The 25,463-nt window shown below is 41.3% G+C and overlaps 1 long non-coding RNA gene across 1 annotated transcript; it reads left to right on the forward strand.

Annotated features, from left to right (window-relative positions):
* Window positions 1-1,284: 1,284 nt before the first annotated feature.
* On the forward strand, window positions 1,285-25,236 carry LOC130160978 (uncharacterized). The gene is made up of 3 exons (XR_008826080.1): window positions 1,285-1,418; window positions 7,581-7,776; window positions 24,401-25,236. It is a non-coding gene; the product is annotated as an uncharacterized LOC130160978 (long non-coding RNA).
* Window positions 25,237-25,463: the final 227 nt, after the last annotated feature.

The following is a 25,463-nucleotide window of genomic DNA, read 5'->3' on the forward strand; positions in this document are numbered from 1 at the left end:
TATGGGCTGGGGGTGCATGTTGGAGGTAGTGTGGGTTCAGCAACACGGGGGGGGGGGGGGTCTAAGCAAATACATTATGCATACATCGTTTGTACAAAGTCCAATACTGACTCGATGTTTATGTTAAGTGATGCTCAGATGAACACGGCCATATCCCGCTGATGCTTAAGGTAAAATATGAGGTGCTGCAGGGGCTACATCATTAATATTTTCACCTGAAGATGCACATGCTAGAAAACATGCTAAGCTTAGACTGTGAGCCTCAGTTTACAAGTATGTAGTATGTAAGCTGCTACTATTGTTTTTCATTTAAGAGACGGCTTGTTAATGAAGGAATTCCAGTATAACTGATACTTAAGTAAACAACTCCATTCCAGTGTCTGCATTGTGAACAAAAAGAGGGAATTCAGCTCTCTGAATGAGACGTGTTTTGCTTTAAAATGAAGCACAAACACTTGGAAAAACATCAGTTCACACACAGAGCTAATTGCTCACTTGATTCTCTTCTTGAATGTGGAGAGCTACAGGAAACTGGAGCAGAATTCCTTATATGGTCAAACATAATTTTCCAATGAAGTGATTTCTGATTTAACAGATAACACTGAACACAATCTTGATGTATGAAAGTAAAACCGGTTGGTCTGCCGTTGCAACTGTGTTCATTAATGTAGATAAGTTGCCTGTGCAGACCTCAAACACAGTCTAATTGTGACTCATATTTATGATAAAGTTAGACTATTATAGGATATAACAGCTAAGGTTTACATTCTTTGGGGATGTAAGTAAACATTCCTGCTAAAAACATATGTAGCATATTAAGCTGTTTCTGATTATGATAAAATAATCACTTCAAGTCATGTCTCAGATAAAGATTTAACTCATTTTTGGTGCATGAAAAAAGAAACAGGTACTTATGCAGTTCCATAAACATCAGTTTATGCAGATAAGTTGCCTGTGCTGACCACTTACACAGTCCAAATGTGTGTTTCTGACCAGCAGCTGTCATTTATATGATAATTTACAATATTACTCATATTTAAAAGTTTAAATTCAAGTTCAAATTGTGGGAATATTATTAGAAAAAGATCAATATTAACAAATAAAAACACTATAAAGAACTGTAATTAAACCTCCTAGTTGAGTCCCACATACAGTCAAGACCCTCGATTATCTATTATGTCGAGTCGAATCATAAAATGACTCTGTTATTATTGATTTTTTTACAGATTTTTCGACCGGCTTTCCAGTCTCGCCGTGACGTCACGCGCCGTATCCCGAGCGCTCCCCTCAGCGCGTGGTCCTGGTCGCGAGCACATGGAATGAGGTCGAGATTTGTGTCTGTGAGACGCGCGACTGATCATCAGAAAAAAGGAATTTAAAATCGCTAAAGCTGCAACGAAACCAGCCAGAACAAGTCGGTAAGAGCTGTTTCCATGTTTCCTGTCGACTGCATTCACCGTGTTTTAACTAATTCTTTAATTAGACACATAAACAGGCCTGATGATATCATAAAGTAAATCTCTTTATCTTCCAATCTGTCTGATGAAAACTTCATTTAGAGCAGTAATAGTGAATGTGGGAGTGAAAACGACTTTGCAGAGGTTTAATCTGATGAGAATACACATATGGTGATACAACCTGTCTGAAACTATTGTTCTCAGGACAAGTGTTATTTTCGTCTGGCTTCTCTATTGTCTGTCCAACTCTACTGCAGAGTTTAGAGCTGGAGATGTTTAAAGCACATCTTGTGTTAGTCTTTTGTTGTTTCCGCTGATCCCACTGACAGATGCTTACTTTATATTCAATACTAAAGCTCATATTGTGTACTTTACAAGCCTTTATTCTCTATGGACCACAAAGTCTGGTGCAGCTTTAGGCATTGTTTTATCTCTGCTGTCAGTATGATAGTGCAGTTGTTTGGATCCCAACAAAAGATAATAAAAGGCATCTGTGATAGCATCAGGTGACACTCCGCTGAATTTATAGGCTGTTTTATGCATTATGGTGCGCTTGTTTGTGTGCAACAAAAAGAGAAATATCGTTTACCTACATTTTTATTTTCCTGGACTGTGAGTGCATATAAAAGCAGTTTCAGCAGAGATGGCGGAGCAGCAGGTCTGAAATATATGATATATTGCCACATTGAGACATAAGAAGACAATAAAAGATGGACCTGGTGCGGATGGGTGGGTAGGGCGCTCTGTATATTGACCAGTGTGAAAGTGTGCTGTGACTGGCTGACCTGGGTTCAAGCCCCCATGACGATGTGCATCAATGCATCCTGGAGTTTTGTCCAATAAAACATCAAGTCCTCGTCCAAAGGAAGTGCTCTTATGTAATTTTGGCAACAAAGTTTGTGAGTTTTGCCTCAGGGATCAATACCTGGCAAACACAGAGGCATTTGGGTGAAAACAGGGCTCGATTAGAGTGAAAAGTGAAAGTTTTTCACGTGTTGTGGTTTCAAATAAGTGCCATTTTAACCCACTTTTCTGTGGTGACATTTCAGCATATAGACATGACCACATTTAGCCCTGATGTCTAAACCCTGACATCTTTTCACCTGCAAAGCACAACCTCATGCTTTATCACCATCGTCGTTACTGCATGAGGGTGTCATTGACAGCGTCTGGATACATACATTTTCTATTTCATAAGTTTCACATGTACTGTATTACATGAATCAAGTGCAACTTTCCAAGCCCAAACTGGCTCTGCGTCAGGTAGAAGTACTACTTTACGGTGCCTGATCTGACCGAAAGTAACCCCAGTTTGTGCCTCTCATGTGTTAGCATTACATTGGAGTCCCGGAGCTAAGTGTCAATTTTGTAGATGTTTGAATAACCCATAAGGTATTTTAATAATACTTAATACCGTTCTCAAGATATTTCCAGAATCCTCAAACCCTCCTCTAAACATGTGGATGAAAAAACTTATTCTGGGGCAGAATTTAAAAAGATTTTTAAATTGTTTCCCATGTTACAACTCTGTGACATAATCCAGAAAAAGATGGTTGTAGAGTTGTAACCCAGGAAAGTGTTGAAAAATCTTTTTTCACTGAGCAGTGAACATAATCTTTCGTCATCCGTATGGTTGGAGAGTTTCATCCAGATTCTGGAAAGTGTTGTTATCTTTAAGACAGAAGGACTGGCAAAGCTCTGTTACTCAAATGTAAGGCTAATGCGAGTACAAACTGGGGTTGGTTTGAAACTGTTTTCATGATACATTAATCTGATGATTAATTCCACCCATCATTTAGTTGACAACATGTCAGAAAATAGTGAAAAATCAATACTTTCCAGAGCTTAAGTGACATCTTCAAATGTATTGTTCGGTCTGACCAATGGTCCAAAACACAAATCATCTCATTGGCATTTTTGCTTAAAGGAGTTATTTGTAAGTTTTGCCATTGCCACATAGCTAACGTTAGCATCAACAGCGCTTTACTCACCAGTCTACAAGAAATGTTTTGAGTTCAGCATCAAACTTCTTTCAGCAGAGGAATTATTCCTCTGTAGCTTATGAAGAGGAGGTTTGGGCACAAAATCTGATGTTTAAAATAATATAAATATGAGATGCAGCAACAAGAAAATGCATCAGATTACAGTCTTTTGAGAGAGATAGTTTACAGTTGTTGGACTCAGCTCCTGGACAAAGTAGATGTTCATGTGTTTTTACAGTGTTCACTTCTTGGTATGAATGTCATGAAGGAGTCACAGTGAAGTCAGATCCAAAGGTCTTTTCTATTCCTGAAGTGAAGAAAGGAATTTTTATTTTCTGCATTGCTATGATTACATCAGCTCTTAGCTTGTCTGACTTTAAATCTTGTGAGGCCTTTTTACTCCTCGCTGGAGCTGTTTTTCAGTAAAAGTTGTGTATGTTAGAGCGTATCTTGGAGATCTGTGTGTTTTCCAGGCAAACTTAGTCTGAGCCAAACTCCACTGCCTGGCCACAACGACTGCACACATACTTTTCAGATACTTTAGAGGCCCAGGAATACATGGAGGTCTGCCGTTATGTAATCTGTGTTTTTCAGGGTTGGAAGCTGGAATAGATTAAAGCAGTTGATACACCCCGAGACAAAACTGTAGCCGCTTTCCAGTTAGACTTTTCTCTCTGGCTGTGTCTCATTTTACAGCATCATTACTATCCGATGACATCACTTTCCTCTTTGGGAGTACGCTGCCTCATTTGCACATTTGCATTCTCTCTCTTTCTCTCTCGCTCTCTTTCTGTCTCTGAGCTGTCTGAGTGTTTTTATTTGCGGTGACGCTGTGTTCGGCTGCCAGACTCTTGCCTGCACAGTGTTTTCAGTGTGAGACATTTTACCATGTGAGAGTGTTTAGGAGTACATTGCTTAGAAATGTGACACGTGTGCGTTTGGATTTAACCCCACCGAATGCTTCACATCAAACTGAAATCTGAGTTCCCTTCACTTTGTGTAAGGAAATGTAAACTATGATAATACTGGAGTTATTGTGCGCTTTTTCCATTTTTCAAAAGGGGTTAAAAACATTTATGTGTGGAATTAGTGTCTAGCTTCACGTTGTTTCCCATGGCAACGGTCGACTGACATTTAAGACTTGGATATGCGCTGTCAAGTTTCGTGTTGTCCTGCCAGCTGTAGCACGTCGTAGCCCTGAAAAGGCAATGAATGTTGATACAAAATACTTTCCCTCCTTTTGTAATCAGCCCACATGGCATTTGTTATGTGCCACAATTTACTGTTTACAGCATTCAACAATGGGGAGGACCTATTGTGCTTTTAAGGTTGTATTCCAAGTAGGAGCTAGTGAGCAAAGCTAACTGGCTTTGCTTGCTAGCGTCCAGTTAACCCAGTTAGTTTAGCTTTTTAAGAGAAGACATGATGGAAATATGGCATTATGTTTGTTTAATGTGTTTATTTAAGGGAATGCAATACAGCCTCATCACTCCGCACACTTCTCTGTCTCCATTTTTTAACTCTTTCGTGGCTGCACATTTTTCATGTACGTCATAATTTATTTGCTAAGTCTATTTTCCTTGCACTTTGTCACAATTTGCTTTTAACAATACGCCAACTTTTATAACCTCAGCCAAATGCACTTTTTCCAATATTTATTTATTTATTTTCATTTTTTTCCATTACTTTTTTTTATGCACAAATTGAAAATGGGCTTAAAAACAGGGGGATGGAAATACACTAACACTGACAGTGTTGTGTTCGTCCCACATTAAAGAAAGGGAGAGGTCTAGATAGCATTAGCTGTCTCTCTTGAATGCGTCCAGTTGTGGCAAATGACCTGACTGTTAAAGCTCATAGCAACATGTCTCAGTCCATATGGACCTTCTCTAATTTTGTTAAAAGCAAATTAAGGTACAAATTCATCACATTTTTACCTTGTAGGTGGTATGCATGGTATACTTTTTATACCCTCACTGGTGCAGGCAGATATGTACTTCAGATCAGTGTCTGACTTAAATGTTCATTCTTGGCTCGTGTGCTGTGTGGAGTCTCAGACAGAGACCATTTGGAGCAGCGCTGTGGGGTGCTCACAGCGCTGTCTGGATGTTATGTAACTGTATTGGTCCCTCTGGTGAATGATGTCACCAGCTAACCCCATACGCTTTTGAAATATACATTTTTATAGTACAAAAAAATAGAAAGCTGAAGAAAACAAGATGTACAAAATTACAGCGATTTCACAACTCCTATTCAGAACTGTCTTTTAAGAACGTTTCTTTTTCGTCTTGAGTCTCTTGAGACATCCTGAGTAGAGGAAGCCCACATTACCAGAATACAGTAACAACACTGCATGTTATCTACACTCTCAAAGGTGCAGAGTTTAGTCTCTACCACATTAATGACAGGATTTTCTTTTTGGCACAAATCAACTTTTCAAGCTGCTGGTCCACCTACGTTCAGATGGAGCACTGATGGGAAGAAAAGCTGCTGAATACTGTAGCCAGTCAGCCTTTATTTTCTCTTTGCATGCGAAGGACATCAGTGCATAGAGCATTGTCATGCACTATATAGTAATGACCATACTTCTAAAAGCAGGATGCAGTGGCAGGATCAGCCAAAGGAGTTTCCCCTCAGCGTGGTGTCCTCAGACCTGGGAGGCCAAGTAGAGGGCAGGTTTCTGAAGCCAGGTCTTGGTGTAGGAAAGGAATCTTGTATCAGTTTACTGGCGTTACACACACAGAAGACACAGTTGTATATTGAAAGAAATCTACATCTTTTTCACAATTTCCTGCCATTTCATACATTAAATTAGTAATTAATAATGTAAATTATCGGGAATTTCAGCTCTTCCTGCTGCTATTAAAGGACAAACTATTTTGTATCTTGGACAAACTAGTTCATTAACGTTGATTGGCTTGGAGCCAGAGTTTTGATTGATGACCCCGGCTGCAGAGTTGTGACCTGCATACTGAAAATACCAGAAACGTGACATATGAACACTGATTTAAGTTGGCATTTTGGGACTGAACACTTTGTCTTTTAAGATGACCAGTTGTGTTACTGTGTTACTGTATTGCAGTAGTGATAAATGTTGCAGCATTGAGTTTAAAGGACTGCATAGTGTACAACAAGAGTGGGCAGACATGCTGTACATGTTAAAGAGGAATGACCCTCAATAGAAAAAAAACTATTCAAGGGCTCACCAATCAGTGTTCATGCGCATTAACATCTCCACCCTCAGAAATGGGAATTAAAGACCCAGAATTTAAATCAGTCGCACTGCACTGATGATGTTCAGCCTTGAGTTGCTCTGGCAGCGAATGAAGTGGATGTCATCTGACCTTCACGTAACAGAACTCAGTGTTCCCGAAGTTTTAAAACTGAATAAATACGCAGAGAAAAATCCTACCCTGATAGTGCCAAAGTCACTTTTTCTATCATGAATATTTGTGCTCGATCTGAACAGAAAAGTGCCAAAAATGTGTGCTTTTTTTTTTTTTTGTAGGAAAGATCTTCCTCAGCCTCATTTTGGGCAGAAAAAAAGTGTAGTGAAGTGAGGTACTGTCTTCCGCCTCTTAGACATGTAAAGTTTCCCACACAGAACCAGAGCTACAATAATTCTATTAAAACTTTGTCAGGTATTATGATCACATCTCGCCGTATCGACCAAAATGAACACAATCCTGCATTACTTCTTTTATTATCTACAAATCTACCTTTCTTCACTTGAGGAGAATTATCTCACTGTATGCGTGGACCTCCAAAGACTCGTTACCTCTCACCTTCAGCCTTCCTCTCTGTCTGAAAAGACACCTCTTTCGCCCTCTGCTTTCACCTGGACCTGGCTGATGTTTATGTGTTTAGAGGAAAGCACTGAAGTGTGGTTGGGTTTTATCTGAACAGATCAATGTGGCATGAAAGCAAGAGTTACTTCATCTTTAACCTCTTGAACCCCACCATGAATTCCCCCAGTTTCCTCTTGTCGCGTCAAAAGGTAGAAAAACTGGATGATATCGTCCCATTTATTCTGTTCCTGCTTCACTGAAGCTTCATCACACCTATATTAAGTTTTATGTTTGCACTATTACATCAAATGGAAAAATCAACATGCCTTGTGTTGTATTTGTGTGATTCACAGAACGAATTTCATCCCATGACGTCTCCCTCTCTTCCTGCTCCTCTGCTCACTTCCAAGTAGCCCAGCACAGTTTATGCCACCAAATGACACACTGCTATAAACACACTGAGGAGGTCGGAGTGAACCATCAATCACAGGAGAGAGGAAACGTGATCCTCAGCTGCTTGTCAAACAGTCCTCCTGTGCAGCTCGACAGGTAGATGTTGGCGCTGAGTGTGGCACTTGTTTGGTAGATCACATCACACACACACACACACACACACACACACACACACACACACACACACACACGGTAGCATGGAGGGCGACATCAAGGAGGAGGAGGCAAACCCTGTCCCACTTCCCAGGTTCTCCGGGTGAGATGAGTCACACACGGCAAACAATGTGTTTGATTTTTTTTTTTTTTTGCTGTCAGTTTACCTCTGGCATGGCGGGAGAGAACAGACACAAACTGTTTGACTGACCTACATACTGTGTTTATGTGTCCTGCCACTGTGCGAGTGGAAGGACCTGTATTTGAAAGGAAACATGCCCACACATTTAATAAACGTGTTTCAAGTCTCCATTGTCGAGCTGACAGAAGCGGGGAGGAGTGCGAGACGGTTAGACACCTTTTTTTTTGTTTGCCTGCAGCGGTGAGAGGTGAAGCCCACATGCGTAGCGATGATGCTAACTCTACGCAAACACGATGGCTGATCTGACATGTGTTACCAGTGCTGCCACATAAGCCCTTTTCACACATGAAAGCTGTAACGCCGGTGGCTTTGTCGGATTCCAACAGGTTCTGTAATGACTTTTTCCCAGTGGGATGAATCTGAAGGGGCCATGAGATGATTATCAGTGCAGAAAATATTTTTTTTTTAAAAAGCAACATTTTGGATTATAAAATTACACTCATTTTCTGAAGTTTCTGTCTGTGCAGTTTTGTCGCCTCAATGAAACAGTTTGAGACAAAAATATCACTTGAACTGCTCACAATCCCGAGCCCACGCCGCATTAAGTCTGGGTTGCTGTACACAACATTACAACTCCATTATGAATAAAGCTGCAATATCTCTGCCATATTTAATATCTGTGCCATATTTAGCACCTGATATGATAGCGGTGGAAAACAGTGTTGAGTTGGAAAATATAATGAATATAAGATAATCCTTAGTTTTCTCACTGGCGGTTACAGCAATAGATTTTAAGATATTCATTTGTATTGATCCCCTAATAAGTTTCCAAATCAGTGTCATCATTTATCAGCCTGTTCCCGAACTTGCAGAAAAAGCCAGAAGAGTTTTGTAGGCGGGAGTAACAACGGGTACGTCAGCTTCCTGTGTCAGAGCGAGAAAAAGGACGACATAATGGCAGTAAGAATGTATAGGTTTTGATGCAGTTGTCAACTGAGGGAAATAATGAGAGAAGAAAAGATGATTTAATTGGACTCCATGTTGCGACTCTCAATACCACCATCATCAACAATTCACACATACGGGGAGCACATCAACACATCCAAAACTACAAGGAAGAGAGGCCCCTTTAGTACAGTTTAAAAAGACAATAACTTTTAAATTGTCAAATTATTTTCCTATCGTTAAAAACATGTCAGTTGTGGGACAGATGTTTCACTTACTGCTGATTTCTGGAGCAAAACAAAACAAGAGCTCCCTCCCAAACGGAAGACGAATTAGATATTTATTAGAGAGAATATAATAATTTGGCTGCCTGCTCGCATAAACTGACTGAAGATGTTTGTGTCTGTTGTGGTAGTGACGCTCATTTAAATCTTATTTGATCACATGCTGTTGCCTGTCTAAAGCATTTTGCAGGAAAATTTGTCTCATTTCCTCTTTTTCTTTTCTTTTTTTTTTCTTTTGCCCCATGCAACAAGGATGAAAAATGAATGAATGAACACATTTTTAGAGACTGATCCAACATGCGTAGAACGTCCTGTTCAACTAAAAGCTCATTCATAGAATTTCGTGGTTTATTAGCGCAATTTCATTTCCTTTTTATGCATGAAAAATTGCAGCACGACTAACGGAAAAGTAAAATTCTCCACACATTGACTCTGAATGAAGTGCATGTCAACACCAGCGCTTCCCCCACCTGTGAGTTACACACACATTCTACTTTATTTATTGCAAAGAGAAGCAGACAGTTCAACACAGGATCACATGCAGTTTAATGATCATTAAAGCACCGTTGATAAAATATTAATAGTGTCTTGTCAGTGCCAGCTCCCTCCATCACTCGCTCATCAGGGGTTGGAGGTCAGACCGCTGCCTGTCTGGGGGAATTCATTAGACTGATTAAAAGTCCCTGCAAAAATGTGATTGTAGTTTTACTCCTGCGGTGAAACTGCTCTGCGCAGTGTCGTGGCAGTGGAGGAGGTCATTTCGAGGTGAGATCAGCGGGTCGTTCCATCTTTAGGTGGGAACGGTTTTCTTTCTCCTTTTGTTGTTGTTGTGTTATTTAAAGCAGCTGGTGAGCAAGTGTGAAAGCTGCCGGCCCTCCAGGAGGGGGCACGACCGCGGCTGTCGTACAGTGCGTCTAGGCGTCGCGGGACATCCTCTGACACCTGGTCCTCACTAAACGCGGCCTGTTCAGACAGCCTTGGGTTGTCACTCACTATCAGAACACCTTTAGACCAGTCAGGAGTGATGCGTTTGCTCATGACAGGTAGCGCTGAATTCAGATAGAAGGGAAGAGGAAAGATGCAGAGGTTTGTGTTTACAGTGACATTTAAATGTTACGGTTTTAATATGTGCAACGCTTTCACATGAAATGAACGCACTGATTGGATTTCGAGGTATTTCCGAGTGCATTCCCTTCACACTTCAGAGAGCTCGGCCTTCGTTCTCTCCCGCTTGGGTCGGACGGGGACTCTCGGGCGCGCTGATCCCCTCCCTTTTGATGTGCGGACTGTCCGTCCCTGGGGTGGTTTTGATTGCCTCTTTACCCCCCCTCCTATGTAAGTCAATAGGAGCCAGCCTGCCATCTGTGGGAATTGATACCTCTGCTGAATCATACTATTAAAGTGCTCCTCCATCTTTCTTTCCACTGTCTCCGCTCGCACCCTCTCACCCCTCTCACCCCTCCCCTCTCCCTTTTTCTCTGAAGCTGGGCTGAGGGGACAGGTCTTATCTTACTGCTGGAGATGCAGGAGACGTGTCTGCCAATTGGGGCTAAGGCCGTGTTCAGACTGAAAATAGCAGCGCGTAACAAAATCGCGAGGGTCTGCGTTGGTGTGGGTGCTGCTGCAGGTACTGGTGAGGAGAAATATGGACAAGGAAGTCGTAGTCGTTTTGTAGCACAGTAACTCGGGATTTTACTCTGGAAAGTTACCATGGCGAGGTAAAGAGTAGAAATACATTTACATAGCATGTATTCTTTCACGAATATCTGCTTGTGAGTACATGGTTGGTGCATTGTGGGAAAAACAGTGCGTCTTTTTTCCTGAGCCCTGTGAACCCTCTGCTTACACAGTGGTCTCACAAAACGGAGAGACCGAGAACTTGTAGAGTCGTTTTTGTTGACCAGGATAAATGTCAGTTGTTACTTGTGTGTGTTTCGATCTCCAGTCGCATCCATACATTTAAAAAGCCATTTCATTTAAGTCCATGTCGAACTGAGTCAGACAGTCAAAGTCAAATCGAGCTGATGTCATTCGGTCACTCAGCACTAAACCAGCTCCTAAAGCAAATGTTTATTTATTGGTGGGAATAATGGCAGATCATAAATTATGTCCCCGCTCCTGCTGTGTCACTTTTTCCAGTTATTCTTGGGGGACAGTTGTGAAAACATCGATAGTGACAACAGAGGGACAGAAGCGGCGGCAAGCTGACACCTCCAGCCTCTAATGGAGATGCAGTGTGAGGAGGAGGAGGAGAGTTTGTACCACCGCTGACTTGTCACTGGGAACCCGGCAGGCTCATCCTGGTCCTGATTAATGGAGCTGTCTGCTGGGCCTCGCAGGGGAAAAAGCAGGGCTGTTTTCCCATTCACCGAAGCCCCCCGTTTGTCTGCCCACAACAGATGGGCCCCCCGGGGCCCCTGGCTCGTTTGCATCACCCCTGCCTTATGTGCTCAGCGTCCTTTATCTTAATCAGTGAACAGGTTCTTGAGCAGAGTCACCTGACCTATAGGTGACCTCTGTGATTCGTCCACCCTCACAAAGTTACCAGATACTCTAAAAACAGCAGCTCATTGCTCTGGTTTTCTCACGTAGAGATTGTGGCTTGTTTTTTGTCCACAGGAAACTGATCGAAAGGCGCCGTCCCATCAGATTCTTGTGCCGCGTGTCGCTACTGAGGCATTCAGATGCTACTGCAGTCAGTTTTTCTTAAGCAGCATTACTACCTCTCGGCCACGCCTCCTCTAAAGCGCACATTTTTTATAAATGATATATATAATTATACTTTTACATATATTTTGTAAAATTTCGGCAGCTGACAGGAAATGAGGGGAGAGGGATGAGAAGTGACAACCAGGGTTGCAGCACCTTTAACTCCTCTCACTCTTCACATAGTGCAGGATTGTGTCTCACTACACCTGTACTATGTAGCATTGTGCTGAAATCATCAGGCAATTCATTGATTAACTGATCAACAAAATAAATCAAGAGCAATTTTACGAAGCAGTTAAAGTAGTTTATTAAGCAAAATGCCCAGAATTTGCTGTTTTTATCTTTTCAAATGTGAGAAATTGTGTGTGATATATATATATATATATATATATATATATATATATATATAGTTTTAAATTCCAGAAACGGTGATCAAAATTGGATCAGAAGTCACTATTAGCTCATGTTTCCTTAAATTGAGGAATTGGACTTGATGCCAGAAGAGAAAAAGTTGGACCAGTGCAACCTTATTTATTTGATCATGAAATTTAGGGCTGCACATTAAGGGGTTACTTTTAATTTAATTTGATTATTTGAGTCATAAATGTTAGAAAACAGTGGAAAAAAATTATTAAAAATTCCAGAGCGTCGTTGTGTCCGACCAACAGTCCCAAACATTTTAGCTCCTTTGAAAAGTATTAGCTGCAGCTCTGCAGAGTTTGTGATGTCGTCATACTGTGTAAAGCTCTTCCCACCATATATAGGTACCATATAGATGTATGGATATATGATAATCCAGAGGATTATGTTTCAGCAGCCTCTCCGGCAGTAACGGCTTAGGGTCGCCAAACTCTTAGTTGCATGTGAGCAGCAAGTGGTCGATCCAGCACTTTAAAAGTAGAAGTAAAATAAGCCAATTAAACATTTTGTGGTTCCAACCGTTTTCAGTGTTTTTCTGTGCCAGATTTCCTTTCTTTTTTTTTTTTTTTTTTTGAATAAAAATGATGCACTTGTACGTGTAAATCTAATCAGCAGGTTCTGCCAAATGAGCCAAATGCAGCACCAGACTGACAATTGCCTCGTCCCAGCAGCGCCTGTGCTCTGCCATGTCTCATGAGCCTTTCATTCACACAGCAGATTGTCTTTGTTTGTCTCAGATTTGTGATAAATTCTACATCTTGGATGACTTAGACAGGTTTCGAAACTCCCGGTTAATTGTTACAAATGTACAAATCGAATCCTTTGTGTAACCTTCAGATTTTGAGAAGTGAACATGTCTTATCCTCGTCTCTCCTCTGTGGTGACATTGGACATTGTTTCCTCTTCCTGCTGATGGTTGTTGTTCTTTTCACTATCAGGGAGAAGCAGGACGGGACTTTTTCAGTTGCTGCTGATTCACCACAGATTAGATTGCTGCCCCGAGTGTGAGATTGCTTGGTTTCACTTCAACATCACATGACCTGTTCATAGTATGGGTTATAATGCAGACCATTATATGTGGCTGTTCACACCACAGAATATTAATTAAAGGCTCTTTTATGTCTTATATCTTATAACTAATCGGCAGGAAGTAGTAGTTAGTGGTGTCAGGTGTCAATTTAAAACATGGGAATATGGATTAACTGGAAGCCTTATTTATTATTATTATTTTAATGGTTTGCCAGCAGAAAATAAAGTTATATAAGTAAAGTGAAGTGAACAATGAGAGAACAAAGTCTGGACTTCCTGGATTTAGAGTTGCCTCCCTTGTAAGACATCCTGAATCATTACATTGTAATGTTGTCCCAAGGCTTAGCCAAGTTTGTGCTCAGTCATAGTGTTAAGTAAACGTCATATCACTGATATAATTTTACCCTACGCCCCATTCATTCATTAAATGCTTGAATACATACTGGGTGGTTCGTTTACATCCTACTTCTGCTTACATGCTAATGTTGCTAACGGTCAATGGTGTTTACTAATGAGAGATACCAGCGCTGTGGTCGCTACTGTCATTATTAACAACATCATTGATTTTGCCTTTGTGTGTGATAAACAGTGCAGATTTCATCAGTTCAGTCTTTCTGGTTATTACAAATGTCTTCTTTTCTTTTTTTTGCATTCCTATTCTGACATCCAATGTTGCAAGACATTTTTTTTCCCCCCTTATTTCCTTACTTGTTCCTTCTGTTTTTCTGCCACCACAACGTGCATGCAACTGCATAACTGTGATGTCTGCCCGAAATTGGTCTATTATTTTCATTATAACTTGTAACTCTTACGTAATACGAGGCTGTTTCTAAAGCATTTGTGACTGATTTAATAAAGCCGTGACAGCCGACATTTGTTCCCTGATCATATTTAATAATGGCTTTCTCCCAATGATTATTTTCCCTGGAGGTTGAACTCTTGCTCCTCTGTCTGACCGGGGGCACCTTTACGACTTAGTGGGGAGTAAAACAGATGCTTCATTTGGGAGAATTAGCTCTATAAACTGATTATGGATTAAGAATAAGAGAGTGGAAGTCGATCCTGCTCTCCACAGGTCCCTGCTCACTTGCCTTCATCCTTGCAGTCCTGCGTCCCTTTTCCCCTGCAGCACACATCTGAAGTGTCACCAAAACTCTCCTCCCACCCGCTTTATTGGCCCATCCAGGCTTCACACTGCCAGGTGATCAGGCTGCAAAATACCAAAGGTTGCAGTTTTGGTTGCTTTACCTCTAGAAGGAAGCAGCTTAAAGGCTTGAAATCCGTCAGACTTTCACACCTCTGACACTGCCATTTGGCATCCACTAAATGCAGGTGACCGGATTAATTCCCTGTTCACTAAGCCCCGCCCCCCTTAGTTAGTTGTTGCTGTGGCTTCAGTTTTCTGTCTGTTAAAACAAGAACCCCCGAAAAAAGTGTGTTAAATATGCAACCCCGTCTCCATATTTCTTTGGTGGCAAAGTAATCACCCACTGGAGTATGTTCAGAGACGAGGTTTTTTTTAGTTTATTTTTTTTTATTATTTATTAATGAAACGTTTATTGTCTGAACCAGATTTGGCTAGGAGGTGGTTGGGGTGGACGGTAGCCGTATACAGCATATGACTGTCACACCGGAGACCAGGGTTCACATCCAGAGTCCCATACGTTTAGACAACAAACGTAATTTGGTTAAAGCTAATAAACACACAGTGTCTCAAGTCACTGTGAACTTTTTCTGTGTTAAACCAGATGGATCTTTCCCTAACCCCTTCACCCCTGTATCTAAACATAACCCATCACTACTGTTCTGCAAGATCGGATATTTTGATGGAAAATAAATACACTTTTGATATTGATGTGACTATTGATACATTCAGTATCAATGTATGTGTAACTTACTAAATTCGTAAATTAGCAGTTTCCCCATTATGTTAACATGAACCCTCCATACTCTTTATATACGCTCTCACTGCAGCCCCCATGTACACCACTTCAGCATGCGGAGGAGTCCAATCCTTGACAGGCCTTTTGTTCCTATGTAGCTATGATTGGTCAATAGCTGTTTGGGGGAGGGGTTTATCAAACGGTCAGTTAAGAAAAATAAAAAAAAAAAACAACTTGCTAGTACAGGCCTTTGTACAGCTCATTCTTTTGTGATGATGAATGGTATGTTCGCAGCTGATCAGATGGCTTGTTTTCTTTGTCCGTTTGTCCGTAATGCCCTCACATGGTATTCCAGCCCACCTCCGTTTAATCTCTTTGGGCCTGAGCCAACTCTAAATGCACAGATCGCCTCTTTTCACAGAGACAGCAGTGTCAGCAGGGCTGTGCTTCTCCACTGAGCCCCCCCTGAGCAGACCCCCGGGTCCCTGTCTCCCATGCCCTGAAAAGGAGGTTGAACCTGTGGGACCGGCGCTGTACAGCGGCCTGGTACTCATCAGCCGCTGGAGGTGTTTTGTCTAAAGCTTTTTCATTCATTTACTCTGCTGTGTGAGTGTGCCTTTAACATTAAACAAGCAAGGGCCGACGTGTAAATATTTAGCCTTCCATGTTTGAGCGAGTTCAAAGGCGGCTAAGGAAATGAATGGGAGACATGCTCCAACTTCTGCAACCCAGATAAAAGAAGCTGAATTAAATGTCCATAAAGAAACTTCACAGCTAAACCTACAGTTTCATTGTTGAGGGGCAGCAATTAATCACTAACTCGTCTTTTTAATGTAGAATAGAGGACACCAAAGCATCCAGTTTCTCATTCCCTCGAGTTTCCCACCACAGTTGTTGATTAATGCGGTGCCTCAGATTCTAGCTCCACTGTCCCGTAAAGCGAGGGGAGTTGTTGGTTATTACTCAAAATGACAAACATGCTGGGATGTGCAACGGAGCGGGTGAGCAGGGTGTGAGTACCGGGTCACAGGTCATGTCTGAGGGGTATGAAAGGTCATTTTAGGCACGAGTGTGTTGTTGGAAAACACGGACTGGTTTCCGCTGTCTAGACAGTGCGGTCAAAGAGATCACAACCTTTTTAAAGCACTGGAGCTGTGTGAGATGGTCAGTTAATATTATGCAATTAGACTTCCTAATTTTGATTCCTTTTATGAATGTAAAAATCCCATGTGAAATGATTTTACAAGCTTTTCCCTTGGTGCGTTTGATTTTGAATTAGCTTGAGTTTGATATTGATGTGTGAATCTTCCCTTTCTAGAAGTTAATTTGTCATGTGTCACATCCGTATCTCTCAAGTACATGCCTAGACTGTTTCTGTTTCATTACAGCTTCTTCCTCAGCATGCGGAGCTTCAGCTGCTGCCCTCCGGGCAAAATAACCCACTTGAAATTCCTTGTGACATTTAGATAAATCAGACATATCTTCATTATCAACAGCATCAGATGGTTCACAGGTGGGTCAACTGGATGAACTGGCATCATGGGAAATGTCAAAGCTGTCAATGAAAAAGAAATGAATTTCAAAGAGCAGGAAAGTTCTTACAAAAATGTTTCGTAAAGTTTGAGCTCTTCGTTAAACACAGTAAATTCATGTTTCTCCCTAAATGAAACTGCTGTCAAAGCAAAGCGTGCACCTTAATGACAGAGGAGTCTTGCGTCATTTCTCTGCATCTGTTTGGAGCCAAAAAGTGGAAAGAGCAAAATTAAATTCTTCTGCCTGAGTTTTCTGAGAATGATAATAGTGTCATTCTTACAGCAGGAAATAAACACTCTTCCATCAGAACGCTAATGTGAGGCCTGGTTGTTCCTTTATTGGATTTGTGGGGGATGTTTCTTAATGACTGGAAGTGAAGATGAAAGAAGAATAAACGGGGTAAAATTCCATGAATGTCAGTGAGAACAGTCGCTCTTATATCACCATGGCCAAGTGTGACAAGTTGTCCGTAGGAATCATATGCCTCTTCCAAGTATTTATACTGTGTCATTCAGAGATTTCACACTAATGTACTAATTTTTAGAGGAAGTCAGTAAAACATTGCACACTGGATGATGGCAGGGGTTTTTTATCAAGTTAGTGTATGACCTAATGTGACCCTTAACTGACCAAAAACCTCACAACGGATCCCTATTGTAACATTAGTAATAAGAGGGGGTAGAAATAAGGTCCGATATGTCCGAAGCAAACGGATATGGATGCTTCATGTGCACGGTATTTTTAACTCGCACATGACCGGCTGCAATCTACGGTCTTTAATTCTCCCATGAAAAACGGAAGCAGTGGCTGCAGAGACGAAAAGTTCAGTCTTTTCATTGCGTAATACATAGCAGAAAATTTTTCGGTAATAAATTTGTTAAGTGCTTAATCTTCAAAGTGAGTATTGCACTGACTCCACTGGCTTCACAAATCTCAATATTTTCTGGTTTTCTTGGTATTTTATGAGAGTAAATTGATGTGTCCCAAATGTGAGTTTGGGACAGTCGCTTCAAAGTAAACACAAGGGTGAACAGTGGAGAAGCAGCGTGGTTTAAATTTTAATACATATTTCGTTTTTGTGAAATTAGAATTCATTGCAGCTGAAGCCGAGCTGATCTCAGCTGCCACACTTCATTAACAACAAAACCACATTTTACAGCCACCACCTCCAGTCTCTGGGTATTAGTGTTTGATACTCAAACGATAAATGTAGTCTGGTGTATCACCTCGAGAATAACATTCACTGCTTTTCCACAGAGAATCGGAAAACATCACTTTGAACTTGTCTTCAAAGGACAGAACAAACTAATATCCCAGAGTGTGCGTGGTGATTTTGAATAATGTCGGAGCTGTCGAGCAGCATGGAAATTAAATGTGGATCAGCAAAAAGATTTATGTTAGGAACTCCTGAACAACAAACTAAGCGTTAATACATTATTCATCTCGCTGTTGTCTGTGCTGAAATATACCACCATGGTCACGATATCACTCTCATTAGATGCAGATCATGTGACATCTTTTTTATGAAGAGGAAGTTGGGAAGCGCTCTGGAAAGGAACATGGCATGTTTCACTTAAGACCCTGTGTGTGTGTGTGTGTGTGTGTGTGTGTGTGTGTGTGTGTGTGTGTGTGTGTGTGTGTGTGTGTGTGTGTGTGTGTGTGTGTGTGTGTGTGTGTGTGTGTGTGTGTGTGTGTGTGTGTGTGTGTGTGTGTGGAGGCAAATGTCAGATATAAGTGTCTTATTGTTTACAGTCCGCTATTCACGAGAATTATGGCGTGAAAATGGGTCAAACGAGCCAAGTTTGTGTCCTAGTTCTTTAATTTGCAGAGGTTTCATGAAGGACGATCTGTGTTTTTTTCTAAGGCCGTTTTAGCATCGTAAGTTCTCCAGTCTGAATGCTCCTGTCTCACTCCTCTTTGTTCTCGCTCCTTTAGAGGGTGGGGGGAAAAAGGGGTGACCATTCATTCTGGATCTGCACCTGTTGAGTGGAGCGTACGTCTTTCCCATTTTACGTCTTGAATTTACAGCCCTCAGCTGGAGGGACGACCTTTCACTCGGCCTCTATGGGGGAGCCGCAGCAGCTGTGATGACTTCACGGGCTCCTCGTCGTAAAAGACATCGAGGAGAGGAAGCTCTCGCTGCACCTTGAACCCGATAGCTGCCTGATTTGACATAGTGCTGCCATCAGCTGTTAGTTTCTATCGGATTGAACTGTTTTTCAAAGAAATAAAAAGGTGCATTCACTTCTCCTTGTGGTCTCATTTATATCTATTCATAGAACTCAAAGAGAGGCAGGAAGAGACCACTAAAATGCCCCCAGTTTTTCATATGTGTGGTCCTTGGCAACAGAAAATGGACTTTTTTTTTATTGGGGTTAGCAGCTGTGTGAAGAGAAACATTAGCAACGCTGACTCATTACAAAGAGTGGCTGAAAAGTCTCAGCCAATTTATCTCTGGTTTGGCAGTGAAAGACACATGTAGCACACTTATGAAGAGAAATCACTGCTTTGTAAATGGATGATTTTAGGAAGTGCCCCATTACGGAGACAGCTCCTCTAGCCTGCTGGCTTTCCTCTGGAGCAGCTGTCGGTCACCGTGTCAGTGGGTAAATCTCCCAAATACAGATTTCTAAAGAGCCTGGAGCTCTTTAGGAAGGCCTGGCCCTGAACTCAGCATCAAAGAGTTCTAAGTGACGAGGATCCCCTGCTGCAGCTGGAGATAGTTTCAGACATCTGAACATTATGTACGTCACATAAAATCTGTAAACAAGATACTCATCTGCAGCTTGAGATGTCTGTTTTTAGTGTTTACTCACAGTCTTTTCTGGCAAAGTGTCTCAAGATCTCACTGTGGTGGTCCTTCAAACCGAATCAATCCAGGTCAGACCTTTAACCTCACAGCATTGTTTCCGCTGACTATTGCCCTCACGTTTGTCGAGAGGTTTTTGGGTAATGAGCTTGTTGTCGATGAAAGATGGGTCACAGATCATCGTCGGGGCAGCTGGCTAGCTGCTGTGAGCATCGACACTGCTGCACATTCCTGCTGGTTCACGTTACAGCCGAGATATGAAGCAGCTGGAGTTGGATGAGTTTAGTAACTGGTGACTCAAAGGGGGCTGACGTTGCTTTCATTCAGCTAGTTAGAAGCAGCTCATTGCAGATCTTATATGCTGCTCAGCCCTCCGTGACCCAGTACCCAGTGATGTGGATAAACTGGGGTGAGGCGGAACTTTTACTGAATGACTTCTGAGAGCAGTGCCCTGGAGCGTTTGGTTGTAAAATTGTAGATGTTTAAATTTTCTTTTTTCCAGAGCATTTTAAGGACTTTTCATCCACATTGGCTTAAAAGTGGAGATTGAAAGTTCATTTTTGACCTCGGAAACAGCAGTTGACAACACAATCTTCCCACAGGGTCCATTTGGTAGCTGTTCCTTCATGGCACTTAATCACTCTTAGTCCTAGTAGCAGTTCCTTATCTTGGAGTTGGGAGAGAAACTGAAATATTTCAGAAACCAAATGTTATTATTTCATAGATACCTTTAATTTTCATCTAACAACATCATCAATCAGTCAAAATTTACTTTGTCCATTACTTTAGATCAAATACCCATAAAAATAATAATAATAATCCTCAACTTTGTTTTTCATGCTAATTTGCAAATGTTAGCATGCTAAGCTACATCTTTCTTTTTGAAAGAGGCCAAGCTTAGAAACGCGAATGTCCACAGCTGACTGACTGAGTGATGAAGTTACACCATTGGTCAGCTAGCAGACTGTTGATGTTTCCTAACTGGCTTCTGCTCTTGGTGCGAGCAGTTTCTATTACATCATCAGCGGGGTTTACAGGCAGTGTTGCCAAATTAGCATCTTAGATGTTAGATTAACCGGCTATTCAGACCCCTTTAGTGGAAAAAGCACCTAGCGACAAAACTAGCAACTGTTTGGACAAAATTAATTGTGAATGAGCTTCTAACCTGAGTGGTCATCTTGCATGTCAGTGTAGCTGGAATCACAGCACAGAGGTGGGTTTTAATTTATGTGTATGATGATTTTGTCAGACAACGTCGCGGTTATAAAATCAGGAGTTTAGCAGCAGTTTGGAAATGGCTTGGAAGAGAGTGCTAGTTCACATGTAGTCTTAGTGGGCTGTGTCTCAGTCCCTATTTCATTCTTATTCCATTGTCTGACAGAAAAAGTAAAAAAAAGCAAATAAGAAAAGCTTGATTGGGAATTTCAGCTGTATTAAAATACTGTATATGTGAGCACCGAGAGTAGGAGAGAAACAAACAGATAAAGGGTTGAAAACTGTAGTTGTTTACAGTAATTCCACAACTGGTTTCAACTACGTCCCCAATTTTGCACATTTACTATACATAACATGACCATATAACTCTAATCTATACCGCAAGAAGTATAGATCTATGTGTGAACAGCAAAAATAGGTAGTGTTGGAGGTGTTGTGGACAGACAAGTCAGAAGTTTTGATGGTAATTTATTGCTTTATTTAGGGGAGGATGTGTGTGTCTGGGAGAAGAAAGCGAGTAGAGGGGGAGAACATACAATAAACAGCATCCTGAGATAAAAGATAAAAGTATCTTTCCTTTCATGGTGTGTCTTTGTATTTTTCTTCTGCTTCTGTGTGTCCTCTGATACATATCCTCCGACCAAATTAATTTCACCCTTTTAAAATTTCTAATGAAGTTAAATCTGATTTGATTTGTTGTTTGATGGTGAGTCCAGCCTGTGTCTCTTCTGATACTGAGAAATCCTGCTGGTATCATGGCATTAAGAGTCTTTGTGGACAGCAACCAGCCGGTTCCCCGTGTGACCTATTGTAGACGAGACTATCCCTTCGAGCGCCGTTGTTCAAGTGACTGACCTGGTTTAATCAACATCAGAAGAAATGGGATTTCCCACAGCAAAACCAAAGTCATTGTGGGAAATGTCATGCAAGCTGTCCTGCATGCCTCAGTGTTTTACCAGCAGTCTTTGGTTACTACTTATCACATATATATATAGCAGTGATGCATAAATGAAAGTGCAGTATACCATCAGGTTCTGATCTGAGTGTGCAGCGCCTGCTTGTCCATAAGAGCGGCTGCATACTCTAAAGGTCCATGTGACTGACTTCATGTGGCACTTCATCCCGGTGCCAGTTTTAGCCATGCCGCCCTCAGATACCAAATTTCCACAAATAGGGTGGAATCACGTGACGAAGGCAGTGGTGGCACTGTGCCAGCTGGATCATGTTGGTTATAACCTCGCCCACATTCCTTTTAATACTCTGTCAGCCCCCTGGAAATACATTTTCACTGACACGTGGCGTCCCTGCTTTTACAGCCACTCAGCTGCCCAAGAAGTCGACCCTCTGTGTGAACCATATAATGCCCTTATATTGCACATGGGACAATGATGGAAGCACCAGATATGTCAGCAGTAAAAAGACACATAGCAGAGGAACTCCTGCTATGTGTCTGCTTTAAATGTAGCCCACCGTAGAAGTAGCTACTGTATAAAACCTGGATATTCTCTATTTTATTTAAATGCCCACCACCTACTTACTCATCAGGAGGAGTACTTCTTGTAAAAACAGCTTTACAGTATCTTCTGTGGCTCCAGAGGGAGTGTGAAAAGAGAAACGCAACACAGACTGGAGGAGTAGGGTTTAAAGTAAGTGGGCGGATGGAAGTCAGGGCTGCCTAGTGAAAGATGCTATTGAGTTGCACTATGGGAAATGTTTTTTTTGCAGCATGACCCATACTAGAGTCTAAAGGTGAGCACATAATGCCGCATCTATTGCTTCATTTTGATCATTCTTCTTCTAATCTGTGTTTCAAAATGTCCCAGAGGCACCAGTGATGGGATGTAAATAAGTGCGTTTACTTTATATTTCTTCTTGACTTTTGTATCAGAGGGAAATATTGTACATTTTTCATAATGTAAATATGATCAGCTTATAAAGATATGTTTTGTTATAGATAAAAATACCCAACAATTGAGGCAGAAGCAACCAGCAACCAAGCCCCACATTTTAATTAAGATGTTTGTGAATCCTGATTTTAGGCTGACAGACATTACAGTTGTTTTCTTTAAGAGTGTTCATGTGCGATTGACATGTTCCAAGGACAGTCTCTGAAGAACCTTTCATGCAAAAGTATCTCGTTTGCTTAAACGTCCCCACAGGACATGTAATATATTAAATTACGACTGGCGAACACATTTTCCACTTGCAAGCAAACAAGGTGACGTCCTCCGGTGCTGTTTGAACTTTCTCAAACGTGAGGCGACTCAACACCTTCGTCATACGATACGTTTTGCATTCCTGAGTGATTTTTCCACGACAGGCGTACACGTACAGCTCTAGGTGCAGTGACAGGAAACGGAGGAGGATTTTAGCAGTAACAGAGAAAAATTCCAGCTGAAAGCAGACTTATCCATTATAGTGGTGCTTTTTTGAAAATGTTTTGCCCCTTGGCTTTACAACCAGTTTGCTACTGTAAACTGTCACGTGGTTCGCAGCCTGAGGGCCTGATAAAACGAGCAGATAATCGCCAAGTTCATCAGTGTTTACTGTAGTTTTATACTATAAGAGCCGTCAGGGAACTGTGTTTAAAATGATGCACAGGACATTGACAATATTTTAGTTTGATGGGATTGTGTGAACGTAGACTCGGAGGCCTCAGGTTTGGTCAGGTCAGGTTCACCTTGTTAAAACTAATGCAGCCTAACACAACAGCCCTGCACTGGATCCTCCCTCATGAAGACTATAATGTTCAGTTTCTGAAAGTGTTTTGGAGAAGTGTTCATTCAACTGTATGCTCATTTTGGAAGATGTCATATGTACTGCTGCGGAACTGTATTGCATTGTATAAAGAGGTTATATAATGTAAATGTAAATATCGGGTTTCCGTTATTTAGACTACACTAAAGACTAAATGTGTAAACATTGTGTAGCCCCAGTGATAAGCTGTAACAAACCATGAGAAAATATATGTATATGATAAGAGGATTTTCTTTTCCTCATCTTTAAAGTGAAACTTAGACAGGAAATAACACTCAATAACATCTTCCTCTTACAAATGAAAAGTTTTATTCATCAGCATTAAAACACCCTGTGTCAGTTTAACCCACAGCCTCATTTGGTCTGGTATGACCAGTAGCTTCTGGTGGCTAATATTAGCTATATCAATACTCTTGTGTAATGGACATCACTTAGTGAGTTCACTTTCTGACTCTACTCTGCTTGTGCTGTTAGAATTTAAATTTTTACCACATTTACTATTATCCCATAATCCTCTCTAGTTCAGCACAGTTTTCATAGTTGAGCTTTAAAGCTACATTTATCCCTTTTGTTTATTTTTTTTTTCCTTAACCATTTGATCAGATAAAGTCATTTGTGTAAACTGTAACAAGTCATAAGTCTCATGTTTTTGTCTGCTGTTATCTGAATTTCACAGCAAACTTAAAACTAATACACTCCCAAGTCATAATGAGAGGAGTGGCTCATTTGTAGAGCTGAAAAATGTACTTGATAACTCGCATTATGAAACGAAAGTTTGGTCACATCAGTCATATCAGAACTCTATCATGCTCTTGTCCCTCTCTCTCTCTCTGTTTTGCAGGGTGGGTGGTGTTGCAGACCCCTCGTGTAGGCCAGGTCCGATTGCAGCTGTTGCACTCGTAGATGACTGAAGATACTGATCTGAATGGGGAGGATGCAAAGGTGGAAGCAGTCAGTGTTGGATTCGGTTTCACTGCATCTCAATGGAGGGCGCGCGTGCACACACACACACACACACACACACACACACACACACACACACACACACACACACACACACACACACTACTATCTGCTTCCCCCTTTCTCTGAGAGGACACAGATACACCCTGAATGGGCCCCTGTGGTGCTCCTCACTGTGGTTGGGAAGTACCTAGTGTTACAACTGTCGCGCTGGTGTACTTAAAGGGGCAGTGCTGCTCACTTTCATTTGCCCTAAGCTCTGTTTTTAATGCTTTTCAGTCACCTTAACAGAGGGTCATATAGTTGGATGTTTGAGTTGGCGCCTTTAAATAGTGTGTGAGAAAGTGGAGTGCAGAAGGTGCTTTCTGTATAATATATGTCAGGACACTAAATGGACTCACTTGAGAGCTGAAGGAGACTCTTTGTATTGATTGGTGTTTGTCATATCATTAATAAAAAATATAAATTAAATGCGTTTAAATGTATCTTAATTTCTATAAACTCGATTGGAAAAGTGAAATAGAGAAGTGTACTCAAATTCTCACGACTCTCGAAGAAAAAAATGGAATTTGTTTTGCAATCGTTTCGTGTTTTTATTTGCATGTTCCATGTGTGTTATCTGAGCCTTTCCTGGCATCTTTTTTTCGACTTTGTTGAATGTTTTTGAAAAAGCTGCACTCTTGTCTGAATACATTTTTCACTCTGGCAGATGTTTACCTAGCGTGTGTGTGTGTTTCTTAGAGTCCAACAAGCGAAGTGTGCTCATTACACTGAAGCTGGTCGTGTCTGCTCCGCATCGCTGCCTCCTCTTTACAGCTGCAGAGAGTGGAAAGCGTTCGGTCAGATCGTGAGCTCCTCGCACTTTTCACAAGGGTCATTTTACGCACCCAAGACGCTGTATCTGCACTTATTAACTAATTCTAAGCAGAACACGCAGGTAT

This window comes from Seriola aureovittata, chromosome 20 (assembly GCF_021018895.1).
Source record: "Seriola aureovittata isolate HTS-2021-v1 ecotype China chromosome 20, ASM2101889v1, whole genome shotgun sequence".
In the NCBI taxonomy this organism is placed as follows: Eukaryota; Metazoa; Chordata; class Actinopteri; order Carangiformes; family Carangidae; genus Seriola; species Seriola aureovittata.